We start from the raw sequence: 11,243 nt of genomic DNA on the forward strand, positions 1-11,243 counted from the left end.
AACTTCTTTGACCCATATACGATTGTGTATGGTGTGTTACGCAGAAATTCCAATAGGTGTGGCAGCAATGGCGTTTTCCTAGTATTTTCTGGCAAATCCAAAAGAACAAACCGATGCGCAGAGGATAGGGTTGCCAAGCTCCACGTTTTTATACAGGCATTCTTTTAAACTGTGTTTTCACAATTTTGCGCTACTTGGGGTGGGTTTGTTTCGACACCTGGCAACCCCCCTGCTGAAGCTAAAATGAAGCATTTTTACAACCAATCGTTGAAAGGAAAGGGCTAATGTGGAGATATTTTTCGACGGCTGTAAGATCCGAGCCATATTTAACAGAGTTTACGGGACATTACCCGCTCCAAAGTTCAAATGCGAGTGTAATGAAACGCACTATATGCTCCGGTTTGTTATTAATCATAGTGTATTGTGTTGGGCAGCTAGTTTACAGGCCCTCTGAGTGAGTGTACAGCTCAAGGTTTGATCAGATTTCATTTCATGGCTTAATTGTCTTTAAAAATCGTGTTCTGCTTTTTCTAATGTAAGAATTGTCTCTTGTGTTGCTCAAGCTAAATGTACATCGAATAATAATTATTTTGAATCAGCTTCCATTCCAGTCTGTTCATATTTTTGTATATAGAGGATCTCTAAGAAATTATTTTCGTTTGCACAATTTAACTTCTTGCTTTCCGGCCTTGTTTCTATTCGTGTTTTAATAATCTTGTGCACACGAATATTATTGGATCATGATGAATCTAGATCATGTGCCTGTCTTGCTAAACTAATTTAATAATTACATGTAAATCTCTGTTTTTTCCTATGTGAGCATTTCTGATATAGTTTGTATATTTCTTTTAAGAATATAAAATCCGGTGGGTTTGGCATAAAATGAGCCACCTTTTTATGGAAGCAGTTTTACTACAAAACATAATTAAAATACCTATATGTATATAAAAAACAAACAAAAACAAAAAAACACATGTCCACAAAAAAGCTTAAATAAAGTTGTAATTAAATAATTGGCATATGCTTTTTTTTTTTTTAATTTGACACACACAGACCACCAATTAAGGTTCGCAATACATTCCATCATCCTCTAAGAAGAGAAACTGCACGCTGTTACACACTAATGGCGCAGACCGAGTATGTTGAAGTGAGTATTGATGACTAAGCGACCAGAAACATCCAGGAAACAAATTATGAGAAATAGGTTGGTGTCCATTTCTGAGTTTTACTAATTGACTTTCTGAGAAACATAAGATAAGCTTCATCCACCAGATTTAATGTCCTGAAATACTAAGCACATATGAATGATAAAGAACAGAACATAGCATCGTACTAGGGCTGTGCGATATGGACAAAAAACAACCTATCACGGATTTTTTTGATCAAATTTTGCGATTCGATTTTGATCACGATTTTGACCACAACAAGAGGACATGCTTTACAGTCATAAATGCATTCAGTATAAATTTTACCAAACATATTGCTAAAGAAAACCAAGAGAGCTTTATCAAGTTTTTAACAATGCCTCTAAAACAGACATAAGTCAAACTAATCACTAAGTAAAGATTTCAAACACCATGTCAGAGACATATGGTAAAAAAATAAATACAACAACCCGTGTCCAGGTTTGTGTTTTTTTTTTCTTTGCCGATGCATTGTTCATACGAGCTCATTGTAGCAGTGTCTCAGGTGCTGAAATAAGATTTATTGCCCAAGGTTCACACGTACTCCGTCAGCAGTGCGTATACAGTATGGGAATAATCGGTTCAAGCAGCAGCGAGAGCGCATTATTTGTAACGTGAAACACATTAAGAATGCGGCAGCCCGCGCGCATATCATCACGCTTGCACGCAGATTTTCATTACTTTTGCTTTGGTCACAAAACCAGCCGACAGCGATGCTCCGATAACGCTGCTTTTCCCGTACCGGAAGAAGTGCGCGCAATTAAACTGTCGCCTCGCCACTCACGTCACACTCACGACAAGCCTCACATCACAACTCTCCTCGAGGCTCATTTCGCTAGATAGTTCATTCTTTCGCACCTTTCGATTTCTCAACTTTTCTGTTCCACATCTTTTACCGTGTGCAGTGGTGAACGTTCTGATCCCTTTAACTGGGCTCGGAAAAAAATCGCATCACATACAGAGTGGTGAAACGTGGAGTTAGGGGGCATATGCCCAGTCCTGTCCTGTTTCTCGCGCGCTCTATAGATAGGTGCGCGCTGCATTCTGATTGGATCGGATAGCATACTGCGGGAGGTCGGTACCAGCAGGAAAATCGTGCTATACAGCGATTTAGAAATCGCTCGAACAGCTCAGACGTGATTTTTTACGATTTCGATTAATCGCACAGTCCGAATCGTGAACCTTGTATCGCAGGGGGCTGTCATCTACATTTTTGGATTGTATTATCAAGAAAACGACAGAACTAAGCTTTCGGCCAGTCATTTTGCTTGCTGGTCCTGCTCTTTAAATCATGATTCACTAGTTTGAACTGATGTTAACTGTTAAGTATGTTTATTTTAGATCGGAGGGAATTGAAAGCACGAGGAGGAGAGAGGAGAGGCGGAATCATGTCAGTTCAAAACCTCGAAAACGAAAAATGCAAAGAGCTGATACATTTGCTCACGATTGTGGAAAGAGTTTCAAATCCAAATTAGGTTTGAGTAATCATCTCTGGCTACCACTCTGGAGAAAAGCCTTTTAACCGTGAATCAGTTGTGGTAACAAAGTACACCCCTCAAGCTATCAAATCTAAATCTTCACCTGAAAGTTTCACGTTCGGATGAGGAGCGCCCCAATTCGTGTGCTCTGTGTGTGTAAAGGGTTCCTCCCCGGGCTGGACTGTTGTAAACACATCAGAAAACACACTGATGAAGTGGGAGAGATCACGTGTGTTGTGAGTGTGGGAAGAGCTTCACTACAGCGCCAGCTGAACGCACCAGTATCATTCACACTGAAACGACCGTCCTGGCTGTGACAAGAGCTTCACCATTCATTTATTAGCAAGGGCCCCCGTGAAACCTGAAATCTCACGAAGCTGTGAGTTCACACGGGAGTATAATTGCTCGCGTAACCGTCCTCTGTTGCTTCAGTGTGGAGATGCTAGCTTTCAAAATATTCCAATATTCTCATATTGATCCACCTCGTGCGCGTTCACGAGGACGATCCGGATAAGATACGCCGCTTATTGCGATCAGTGCTGAAAGAGAGTGTATTCCTCATCCCAAATCTGAAAAAACACCTGAAAGTGCATACAAATGAGAGTTGCCATATGTGTGTCCTTAATACTGTGCAGGACGAGAGTTTTGACATGTGTTGGTCATATTTGTAAACCTACACCAATAACAATCCCACACCGGTGAGTGAAGATTACTTGTCTTTGTGAGTCGCGGGAAGGGCTTTGCCTACACTTTCGGGAGGGGGCCAAGCTAAAAGATACTGCACCAAAAAACAATTCATACTGGGGGAAAAACCGTACCATTGCTCGATATTGCGACAGGGAGTTCACAGTCTGTCTTCACAACAGAAATCCACACAGAGCTGAATTCCAATACCGGAGAGAAGCCGTTACAGGGCTCGCTCAGTGTGTAGAGATCGTTAGACATTCAAACGTCTTTAGTGATCAGATGAAAGAAGCAGTTTCGGGCCCACCAAGTCCAACCCAGTTAAGTTCTACTTCGTTTTCCAGGTGCTTTGGTGCAACGTGACGGATAGTTAACATTTCAAGGAATCAAAGCATTGTTTCTGCATGCAGTTAAAGGTGAGAATAGTGCGAAACAACTACAAAAAGAGAAACAAAAGCGGCTGCAACCTAGCAAAGAAATAGGTGGCATTGAAGAATACAAATGTATGTAGAAAAAGTCAATGAAATATGAGTGTTTGTGGCCCATATTTTACCTATATAAGGATTATTCTGTGGCACTGTGGAAGGTCCTGGTGTGTTACAGGTAAATAATGTAGAGATTCAGATAAAGTAACGTACATGTTAGTAAAACTTGAATTCTTAAATTAAAATCTTTCAAACACGAGCACTTCTTATGTTTAGATGCCCTCTTTATGATGAATTGTGGTGTCGCTTTTGGATAAAAGCAGGCCTGCTGAATGAATAAATGTAAATGTAAAAAATATCACAAAAATTGGGGAGGTTTTTTATTCTTGTTTATGTTAGGGGACAATAAAGTTTGAATCACTTGAATCTTACATTTATGTATTTTTATTATTTGAGTGGGAAGCCCCCTCATTAAGGCATGGACAAAATTAATTTACCCCGATTAAAAGAGCGGGAACACACACACACACACACAACATATATATATATATATATATATATATATATATATATATATATATATATATATATATATATATATTAGGCTATATGTATTATATAGGCTATATATATCCACACATTTTACAGAACCTTCTCATTTAATGGTATCTAATCTAATAGATTACATTTAAACTGAGTTTTTGTTGCATTTATATTGTTTTGTCCAGCAGGTGCCGCCAGTCTGCTGTGTTTCGATGGTTTCGAATCATTTTGCGTGTGAATGAATCATTCGGTTCAAATGATTCAGAGATTCGAAAAGCTTCACTACGGGACTCCGCCCCTCCCATCGACGTGGCCAATCAGCTCGCGTGATGTCACGCGCCAGCTAGCTCTCGGAACAAAAAGCCGTCTGCGCCTCGCGCTCCGCTCCTCCTCGCCGGATGCGACCGGAGAAAAGGCAGACGCGTTCGGTTTTAACGTCAAGGTTGTTTTTATAGGAATTAGCGGCGCGATATACGCTCGCATTCAGTGTAAAAGTGTAAATCTCGGCGAGTGATTTTGTCCGCGCCGGAGCCTCCGAGGGATTCTCCGCGAGAGTAAGTAGCGTTAGCTCAGCAGCGCGTGAAGCTGGTTTGTTTGTGTTTGTGCTCTAAATTGTTTCAAAGGCAGCTGAAACCGCAGCACCGCATTAGGTTCGGTGTTGCGATTGTGCATTCAGGTTCAGGACCACGGTTATACACGAATTATGCTGAAAATATTCAGGAACAGCAGATTTTGGCCTCATGCACGTTTAAAAACTCATTGTTTCTCGCTTTTGCACACATATGTTTGTGTTCAGTAACGTGAACATTTAGTTGAATGGCTGTTCTCGGGGGGAAAGTTGCCTGTCAGACAGTGTACATGAAATAGAATGTTTTGAAAATAGGTTTGTGTGTGCATTTCCAGTGTATACGTGCAAAGGTCACAGTGGAAAGATGTTCAGAGATATTCTAATCACGCTGTTTTCCTCCCCTACCTTTATCTGCCACAGATTCTGAATGTTGTGAAATGCATGAACGAATCGGAGGTGAACAGTGAGGGGGATACTCTATTACCCTATTTATTTCGATCTTTTGTGTATTCATCGGTGATTCAGACACCTGACTGATGTGTTCCCTAGTTCGGGGCCGCTGTCACTCTGCAAAGTTTCTTTCTCAGGTCCCTTTGTCTCGTGTTTTGTTGTTCTTCTGTCGTCTTTAAACTCGTGCCACTTCCCTGTTTACCCTATGCAATTTGCATGTGTTCGTTGTATTCATTATGGACACCTTTCTCAAACCCTTATGCAAACAAGTTCTGAGAACGACGTGTGCTGTGAATAATGTGTAGACTGTGGTCCTGTTTGTGAGTGTTTAAACAACAGGTTCTGTTCCTTTTGAATGGTTAAAAGGCATGTCCAATCAAAATTACATTACACTTTTAGGGATATAATGGCTCAGCTGGTATATTTACTCTAATCCTCATCATTTACAATAAACCTCTTATATGCTCCACACAAGTAGAAGTTTTGAAACACATTCACTCATTCTTTTCATATAAACCTCTTGATCTGACTTTGAATTTAGTCTTAAGGGCTGTTTGATGCTTTTGTTTTGTCCTTTGGTTATTATGGTCCAAATGTCATGTTGCATAAGAGTTGTATGCTGTAGAAAAGAGTCTGTTTGTCATTAGTTTTCAGCAATGTGACATTTGCACATTAAATTGTTGATGTTATGTTTTATTTAATATTTAGGATTATATTTAAATGTATTATTTGTAAATAAAACTTAATATTTAATGACACACACATCATGATATATATAATCAATTATGAAAATATTAAATACAGCTAATAAGAATATTGTTATATTTTATACTTTATATTTTCTAAATTGTATATAATTTATTGCATTAAAATATATGTATGAAAGTATTTAATTTTAATGAAAAATCAACCGATCTGAAAAAAAAAAAATTGTAATAATAATAGATTTAATTTTTATTATGAGAAATATAATTAATAAATTATTCTAAATATAATTATATAATTATAATACTTTGTTGGGGGGTGCAAATATACCCCAGAAATGTTTTTGAATGGACATGGTGAAATTCATACCATTTTTAAATTCAAACATTTGGTCACCTGGGCTTGTGTTTAAGTCTTATTTATATTTTTTCATCATAGATGCAATAATGTGAGTGTTGAAATAAGGCCAACTTTGACTCTTCCCTTGTAAAACAGAAGCAGCATCTGCTTTTTGTGCCTGTTAATAGTAAAGTTTGACTGTCTACTCAACTGAATCGCCTCATCAAGAGGCCACTTTTTCATTGGTCTTAGCTTCTGTCTTCTGCTGTCCTGTCAGCTGCGGTCACAGCTCCAATCACTTTTTTTGAGTATGCTCAGAACGAGAGAGGGAAGCAGGAAGTCTCAGTCAGTTTACTACGTTATCCTCTTCCTCTTTCCTTTGTCTCTCTCGTGTCATATTTTCAACTTTGTTATAGGTCAATATGCCAACAGTTCTCTGCCCAGGTCAAACGGAGGACGAGGTCGTCACGGAAACCAGAATCAACTCTCGACTAATGCTTCAGGAGTCTTCATTGACTTGATGTTGAACTCCGTCTGACCTTTTTAACTTTATTGCGACTGGTTGTGAACGTCTCGCTGGTGGAGTCACTGACCACATGTGGTGCTCTTGTACATGAAGTTTTAACCTCCTAAAATGGGTTATAGTACTGACAATTTTTCCAATCCATGCTATACAAAAAAATAAGGTGGCAGATTTAAGGAAATGATTTGTGAATTGTCCATTTATTTATAAAAATTGCAATTGCAAAGTTAAGTATGATTGTAAAACAAATTCTATTCTAGGTTTCTGTGCAATTTGGTCTAAATTTTTAAGAATATAATCAAATGGCTAATATATAGTAAGTAGTATTATTAAATGCTATGTATAATAATTATTATTAATAAAAAGCAATAAGAAATATTACTGTTGTAATGTTACTGTAAAATAAAAAAACAAGTGTTTAAGAAAAAAAATAAATACTAAAAATATTTTTTGCATAACAGCTGTTAAATGCTGTACAGTAGTGTCTTAATTTCCTCTCTTTCAAATGTTAAAACCATCAGTTTTTCTTTCTTTTTATTTATTTATTATTATTTCTTTTTTTACTGCTGTGCTTCATTTTGAAACATGCTGCACATGTATTTATTTAATTAAACACAGCCATATTAATTAGGTTTTGGTTTTATTTTCATTAATCGTGCATTCCTAATGCACAGTATCTTCACTAATACAACTTTCTGCAGCTTAAGACTTTTTTATTATTGTATTGTATTAATGACTCAATTACTTTTGATTGTAAATTACTTTTTAAGCGCTGCTAGAGTTTTTTTTTGTATTCCATTGCATTTTAAGCTATCTTGTTTTTGGTACTGACATAAATGAGAGAAAAACCATTTCTTATTATTTATGGTATAAAAACTTGGGCACCCGAGGAAGGGTTAATACCCGAAAAACATTTTTTTGTACATATTTTTGTGACATCTGAGCAATAAATGCTATAAGCCTTTTTGGCTGAATTTGGACAAGTGTGGATCTTTACCTTCATATTTTTGTATATTTTGAATAAATAATATTAAATACATTTATCTAATTTGAGTTTAATTTATGATTAATTTATTTAAAGTTGGGATGGGATCGCCATTACCAAGGCTGAGCTCAAATCTGGGGTTCAGTGGTCTATAAGCTCTTTGTGTCACAGATCGTTTTTGATATGCTTTTAAATGTAGGACACCACAAACATGAATAATGCAGGTATGACAGATGGAGGGTGTCCTATAGTCAGGCTTGACCAGCTGCTGGTGTGTCCACTGGGGACGTGCGCGACTGCTCACTTTAGGTGACTGGCCAGGTGGTCAATGTTTACTTTATAAAAGTGACTTTACAAACGCTTCGTTTTTGGGGAGGAAATAGTTGGGTACATGGCTTGCTCAGGCCCATTTAAGTAACAAATTTTCTGTATTAATACTTCTATCTATATCTCTATATACATGTATGTTTTACATATATTTATATGCCTAGTTTGTATATAGAATTTAAAAAGATAACGTTGTTAGTTTTTGTTCCTCTGCCTGAGAGAAAGTTTATGTATGCAGGCTGCTTGACCCGATGAAATCGCACAACATCCTGGTTTTGGATGTAGCACAGGTAGCATTTCTCCTAACAGAACTCTCTTCTTTGTCTCTGTGCAGGAGTTTGAGCCTCATAACAGTCCGTCCGGCTGACGTGGCTCCTCCTTCAGTCCCCCTGCTGTGATCCGGGAAGGTGAGTGTTTGCTCAGTTTTTCACTACTTGCAGCACAGTTTATTTATTCCAGTGATCACCATCGTCATGAGGGAGTAGAGGAGAGAGAGAGCCATGCCTGTGGTTTGTGCTCGGGGGAGGAGATGCCTGCTCTGGAATCGCTCCACCCGAACTGCTTACCCCTTTTCATTCTTCTCACTTTCCTCTCCACTTTTTCCTGCGCTCTATGCTGACAGAAAGCAGCGAGGCATGGAGGGTAAGCGCAGACTTTGTTCTTAGTGTCTTGGTTGATTGTGGTGGAGCAACTCACATTCTTTTTATTTTCTTTTCGTTACTATATATCTCATATTGGTGATCTAACCAGACCATAGAACTTAGTATTGAACTTTTAGTGTGTAACACATGCCACACTATTTGTGCGCCAACATGAATGATTCGCAAATAATGTGTTCGGGGTTGCAGGAGAGGTGTGCTGTTACTTTTCTAAGTGATGGAATTCATTGATTTTTTGCTGTGCTTGTTTTTAGGGCTAGCCAAAGATTTTGTAATTTATATACCAACATGATTATATAATAATAATAATAATAATAATGTATTGTTGGTGTTGTTGTTATATTTTATTATATTATTAGTATAGTAATAGTAGTAAGTCAGTAGTACTCTGCATTTATTAAGTTATTTATTAAATTATTAAAATATTATATCAAAATCTCCGTCACTCTCAACAACAATCTTAATCATAATATCATTTCATCATCATAAAATAAGATAATTTATAAAATAAAGATTAGGAGAAGTAGTAGGAGCAATCTATTTAAAAATATTACAAGATATAATTTTTTTAACGGTTTAAAAAAATATTTATTAAAAAAAAAAAAATATATATATAATATATATATATATATATAATAGAATATATAATTTGCAGTACTGATATGTTGTGGCTGTCATAATGTCTTAATATTTAAATGTTAAAGTCAACATCACATCAAAATTTAATAGTTTTCACATTATATAACACTCAATATAAATAAGTTTTTTTTTTTTTTTTTATTCATGTGCCTTCATAATCTTCAAGTGAAAACATTAAGCCTAACTTTCCATCCCCTTTGCAATGCAATCCATCTTTTTCTCCTAACACTACACTTAGTTTTATAAACTGCATGTTGTTTTTCTGCATTCTCACATTTTGGGTGAGTTTAACCATAGAATTGTCATAGAATAGAAATGTTTTATTTATCTCACTCTCTTTTGTTTTTATGGTGAAGTGTGTTTGTTTGGTTTATACAGTCCGAGTTCATTTCCTGAGAGGGGTTTGGCTCTCTGAGAATCTCCGTTCGTACACAGAACAGCTGAAATATGAAGGATGTGACAATGTGACTGCTTTTCTGGAGCAAAAGACAATGACTGGACTTGGTTTTGGACATGCAATTTGCTTTTGACGGTCGTCAGCACGTGGCTGTTTGACTGCATGTTTGGATGCTGTTGGTCGTGTTCTTTCTTGGAGCTCCAGAGGAATATTCCATCCCATCTCCATGCTCTTGTGAAACTGCGGTCTTTCCCAGGGTTGGACGAGATTCTGTGTCTCCGGTTCGAGGTGAGTGAAGAGGTGCTTCTGATGTGCACCCTTAACTTAGTCTAGGATTGTCTCTTAGTGCAGTGCGCCCTGCTTTTTTACATTCTTACTGTTTTTGCCTTTCGTTTTAAACCTGCAGCCAATGGGTAGACACTACAAACAAAATTATTATATTCTACCGATATTTTTCTATTTAAGACATTATGTGTATGGATGTTCTGTAGTATATTATCCCTATATATATATCTTCTATCCTATATCATTCTATATATATAATACATCTATATCTATCTATCTCCATCATAAATACTCTATCTATTACATCTCTATATATCTTATCGCTAATCTATCTATATTATAAATCTATAAATACTTAGTTTAATGCATAACCTATGAGGCTCTACGTTCTCCTTTTCTCTCTCTTCGCCTCCGGACACCTCACAGCCACACACCTTCCGACTTAAGGTATATGAATAACTGATGTAGGCTGCCTGGAATTGTCAAATACTGGTAACAGACATATATTTATGAGTATCTATATAAGCTTTCTATTTCAACTGCCGATGTTATCTTAAACAAAATGTGAGTGTTTTCAACATGATGGAGCATTTTTGGACTCAAATCCGTATATGAATGATTTCTGGCAGGTAGTGACACGACGCTGGAGTAATGATGTGCAAATGGTGAGCTCCGACAAATTATTTTACATGTTTACAATACAAAAAAAAAACAGTATTTACATTGTAATGTTTTCACAATATTACGTTTTAGTGTTTTCGCTCAACTACAATACAGCCTTATGTGCGCCGCAAGTAAACCTTCTTTTCAAAAAGCATTAAATGCTTCCTGACAGTAGGCAAAATTGGAACCCCTCTTAAAAGAAGTTTGAAATGCTTAACTCTCCGATCTACTGGTGTGCCTTCAAGCAAATATCAGCCATATCCTCCGTGGTTAGACTGTGAGGAATCTGCTGTCATTGTGCGGGGGTTGTGCGGTTCAAGGGCGAGTCCGGTTACTCACCCCTTGAACCTCTCTCGCTTGTTTGATTAGGCGGTATCAAGTGCGGCAAT

At 37.2% G+C, this 11,243-nt stretch overlaps 1 protein-coding gene and 1 pseudogene across 1 annotated transcript in view; both read left to right on the forward strand.

The window, feature by feature from the left end:
* LOC109075228 (NACHT, LRR and PYD domains-containing protein 3-like) overlaps positions 1-11,243 on the forward strand; it is a 388,647-nt gene that overhangs the window by 277,052 nt on the left and 100,352 nt on the right.
* LOC109094145 overlaps positions 4,571-11,243 on the forward strand; it is an 8,461-nt pseudogene continuing 1,788 nt past the window's right edge.

Source organism: Cyprinus carpio, chromosome A15, assembly GCF_018340385.1.
Source record: "Cyprinus carpio isolate SPL01 chromosome A15, ASM1834038v1, whole genome shotgun sequence".
Lineage (NCBI taxonomy): Eukaryota > Metazoa > Chordata > Actinopteri > Cypriniformes > Cyprinidae > Cyprinus > Cyprinus carpio.